Source organism: Octodon degus, unplaced genomic scaffold (genome assembly GCF_000260255.1).
Source record: "Octodon degus isolate 3935 unplaced genomic scaffold, OctDeg1.0 scaffold00108, whole genome shotgun sequence".
Lineage (NCBI taxonomy): Eukaryota > Metazoa > Chordata > Mammalia > Rodentia > Octodontidae > Octodon > Octodon degus.
In genome coordinates, this window is record NW_004524684.1 from 656,775 (window position 1) to 661,497 (window position 4,723).

The 4,723-nt window shown below is 47.7% G+C and overlaps 2 pseudogenes across 1 annotated transcript in view; both read left to right on the plus strand.

The window, feature by feature from the left end:
• Positions 1–1,021: 1,021 nt before the first annotated feature.
• Positions 1,022–1,783, plus strand: LOC101574821 (annotated as a pseudogene).
• A 1,940-nt stretch (positions 1,784–3,723) lies between these two features.
• The window catches only part of LOC101563959, a 4,032-nt pseudogene continuing 3,032 nt past the window's right edge, over positions 3,724–4,723 (plus strand). The window contains exon 1 of the transcript XR_192706.2: positions 3,724–4,589. The product of XR_192706.2 is annotated as a pre-mRNA-processing factor 6-like (transcript). The remainder of the gene's footprint in view (positions 4,590–4,723) is intronic.

The following is a 4,723-nucleotide window of genomic DNA, read 5'->3' on the forward strand; positions in this document are numbered from 1 at the left end:
AGAAAGAAAGAAAGAAAGAAAGAAAGAAAGAAAGAAAGAAAGAAAGAAAACAACACAACAACAAAATAATGAAACATAGCAGAATAAGGACACTTCCTAGCGCTCACAGGGAACAGTCACCGAGATCTACAAAGTAAAAGGCAGTCCCTGGGGAAGAACATGTGTCCACATGTGCTGTGAACGTACAAAACACCTCTCAGCACACACACAGGTGCTGCCTTCTGTTAGCGCTCCGGCCATGACGTGAAGTGAGATTTCACTTTAATTCTTTTAATACAAGGGTTTTTTTGTTTTGTCCTATGACTATATTAGTGGTTCAAAGCAGTAATTAAATAAAAAACAAAAAAATCACTATCTTCTTTCACAAACAAAACCCTGAAATTAGGACTTTGTCCACACGGTCATAATACATTCTGCATTTTTGAGTCTTGCATGTCAGATTCTGGAGGTATTTTCTAACCTATTCCTTACAGACCTTCTTCTTGTCTCCATGTCAAAGCTCAGGAATCAAGGGGAACAGGATTGATTTCTCACTCTCTGTGGCACTTTGGGAAGTGATGGTCCTGGCACCGTGGGCAGAGCAAGGCCCTCCTGTCCCGCTGCTTAGCAAGGTCAGGAATTTGGCAGCTATCCTAGCAGAACAGCAGAACCAGAACTGGAACCGTGTGCTTCCACAGCCTGCATTCCCACTGCCACTTACAGACAAGGAAACTGAGGCAGGGAAACTTGTGGAGCTTGCTGAAAGCCACCCAGAGGGTAGATACATGTGCTATCTCCCAGCATGGCTCTGAGTCAAGGCTCAGTTTATGGAGCCACCTCTCTGAGAGGTCACCTAGGAGTCCTTTGGGGCAGTGGATGCATAGAGCAAAGGCAAAGGTTGGGCAGGCACTGAACCCCAGCATCCCCACACACCCCACCCCAAGTCCACACAAATCAGTCAGTTCACAGCTGCTGGCTGTGAGCTCAACACTCAGAAACCTCCAGGGGATCCTATTCCTGGTGTTGGAAGGAGGTAGTCATCATGGCGATGTTTGAGCAGATGAGAGCCAATGTGGGCAAGTTGCTCAAGAGTATTGACAGGTATGATCTGCAGAACCTGGCCACCCTGGACCGCGATGTGGAGACACAGGCCAAAGAGAACGCCTGTGATCTGGAAGCCAGTCTGGCTGTCCTGAAGTTGTACCAGTTCAACCCAGCCTTCTTTCAGACCACAGTCACTGCCCAGATCCTGCTAAAGGCCCTCACCAACCTGCCCCACACCGACTTCACCCTCTGCAAGTGCATGATCAACCAGGCACATTAAGAAGAGTGACCTATTTGTCATATTCTGTACCTTGGGGACCTGCTGGAAACCTGTCACTTCCAGGCCTTCTGGCAAGCCCTGGATGAAAACATGGACCTCCCAGAAGGTATAACTGGCTTTGAAGACTCTGAAAATTTATCCGCATGTCGTGGGCATCACATACCAGCACATAGGCCACTGGCTGCTGGCTGAGATGCTCAGGGACCTATCAGAGAGCCAGCTGAAGGTGTGGGTGAGCAAGTACGGCGGGAGTGCAGATGAGTCAGGCAGATTTTCATCCACAGCCAGGAGGAGAGCAGCAAGCCCAAGAACATCGTGGAGAAGATCGACTTCGACCGTGTGTCCAGCATCATGGCCTCCTCCCAGGAACTGCAGCCCTTTAATAAAGACTTGTTGGCTCAGGAAAAAACAAAACCCTCCAGAGGTGGCCATGTGCATCTAAGAGCAGCTGGCAGACTTCAGGGCCTTTGTTCTTCCTGAGATTAGTCAATGACTGTTAATAAGGAAAACATCATTTTTCTGGTTATGCTAAGAGAGATCAGCTTTCAGTTTGCTTTTAGAAATAGGCTGGTAGGAGCTGGGGAGATAGCTCAGTGGCTTAAGCTCCTCCCTGGCAAGTGCAAGGTCTTGAGTTTGATCCCTGGTACAAAAAAAAGAGAAAAGAAATAGAATGGCAAGGCTACAGGTGAGAAATTTTTGTGGCTTACAATTCATGAGGCTTTTGTTATATGCTATATATTTATTTATTATGTATTTATTTAAATTCACACACACACACACACACACACACACACACACACACACACTGGGCTGCTGGCACAAGACAACATTTGGGAGGCTGAGGCAGGAGGACTGCAGCAAATCAAGTCTAGGCTACGTAGTGAGTTCAGGGCCAGCCTGGACTACATAGCGATACCCTATCTGGTCAGTATTGAACGTTTTCATTCTTTTTTTCTTTTTTTAATTTTAAGCATTTGGTACAGGGTCTCAGTAGGCAGATAGGGCTTGTAACGATCCTCATATTTTCAGCCTTCCTGGTGCTGGGATTACAGGCGTGTGCCACCATGCCCGGACTCAGTCACCAGCTCTGTGCCTGGGGACCTGGCTGGCACAGAATGTGGTGCTGGGGATCTAACCCCCGTCCTGTCCCTTCACTTGCCTAAGCAGGCGCATATATAGTCTGCTGAGCTATCTCGCTGGCCCAGAATATTTTCATGGTAACATTTATTTTGTTAACTGTTTATGCCAATGTCCATAAGGAAGACAGGGGACAGATGCAGTAAGCTTGGCAAGGGCTGCCACACCTGACGTTAAAAGGTTAATTTGAACATTTGTTATGTAAGTTGATTACTTTGAAAAGATGGTCTTATTCTCTTCCAACACCTGCAGGCCACCCAGAAAAATATTCAGTTCCTAAATTTAACAAAGAAGAACGTCCCGTACTGACAGGAAGGGTTCTTAATTTCAGGGTGCAGTCCACTCTAGATTGCTGAAGCATAGAAAGATTTAGGGGATATTTTGCACAAATTTGCCAAGTTCTCCTTCCAGAACCTTGTCACTGGAAACAGTACATGAAAATAAGAAAACACGCATAAAGTGGGGAACAGTGATTGAGGATGAGGGGTGACAGGGTAGCATTAGCCAAAGGAAACAAAGCTTCAGTTATTCAAGAAAAACAAATCCTGAAGATGTAGCAACTGCGGTACCCACAGGGCTGTATTGTAGTGGCGCATGCCTATAACGCCAGTCCTCAGGATGCTGAGGGAGGAGGACCACTAGGAGTCCGTGGCCAGCCTGGGCTGCATAGCGAATTCAAGGCCAGCTTGAACTACGTAGCAAAACTGTGTCTTTAAAAAGCAAAGTACTGGGCTGGTGAGATGGCTCAGTGGTCTAAAGCACCTACTTAGAACAAGCTAAGCTAAATCAAAGCACAGGGACCACGGTTCAATCCCCCAGCACCACATGCCAGCCAGCCCCGCCCCCTGGTGGGCTGAGCTGGCCACACACACACACACACACACACACACACACAAATAAATAAATTTTAAAAAAAAATAATAATAATAAAGCAAAGTACTGTACTGTACGCTTAAATCTTCACCACGAGGGCAGATCTTATGTTAAGTAATTTTGTCACAAATAATGATAATACTAAAAAGAGTGGTAGAAAACTTTCGGACACCACAGACATGGGGATGGCATAGACTGTGAGCCCTGCGAGACAGGCACTGTGCTGAGATGAACGGCCTTTGGGCTTCTCATCTCAGGGAACTCAGTCTGTTTTCCAATAAGTTATACCAAGTTCCTATTCCATGACCTTTAAAAAGAATGCAGGACACTTCCTGCGGTACGTCAGGAAAGATGCCAACTCGCCATGCTATGCGGCTGCTTCGCATCCCTCTTCTATCTCGGTCATCACCGTCACTATGAACAACAAGAAGAAGTCGTTCCTGGGCATGCCCATGCCACTTGGCTATGTGCCAGGGCTGGGCCACAGTGCCACTGGCTTCACCACTCACTCAGACATTGGGCCTGCCTGGGGCGCAAATGATCCTGTGAATGACCGCCATGCACCACCAGGGAAGAGAACCATGGAAGGCCAGATGAAGAAAAACCAGGCTGCTGCTGCTGCTGCTGATGGCAAGGATCTGAATGACGCTAACTATGATGAGTTTGACGGTTATGCTGGGAGCCTCTTCTCAAGTGGACCTTATGAAGAAATGATGAAGCAGATGCTTTTTATGCAGCTCTGGATAAAAGGATGGATGAAAGAGAGAAAGAAGAGGTTGAGAAATACCAAATGGAATGCCCCAAAATCCAGCAGCAGTTTTCAAATCTCAAAAGGAAGTTGGCAGAGGTCCCAGAAGAAGAGTAGCTAAGCATCCCAGAGGTCAGCGACGCCAGAAACAAACATCAGCAGAATCCCTGCTATGAGAAGCTGGCTCTTGTTCCTGATAGCTTTTTCACCAAACATTTACAGACAGGAGAGAACCATACTTCTGTGGATCCCTGGCAAACTTAATTTGGTCTGAACACGCCCTATCCAGGTGGGCTCAGCCATAACCAGGTGAAATAACACCAGGTCTGATGACCCCTGGCACAGCTGGACATGAGGAAGACTGGGCAAACCAGGATCACTCTGATGGACATGAGGTTGAGTCACGTGTCTGACTCAGTGAGTGGACAGACTGTTGTGGGCCCCAAAGGCTACCCGACAGATTTAAACTGTATGATCCTAACCCATGGAGGGGACATCAGTGATATCAAGAAAGCACTACTGGGCCGAGTTCCGGGAGCCCCCAGACCCAGTCCTAGCCCAAGTCCGGAATTTCTGCCGACTTCCGGGAACCCCCAGACCCAGTCCTAGCCCTGGTCCGCAGCAGGAAGGAGCTGAGCACAGCAGCCAGACCTAAGCCAGAC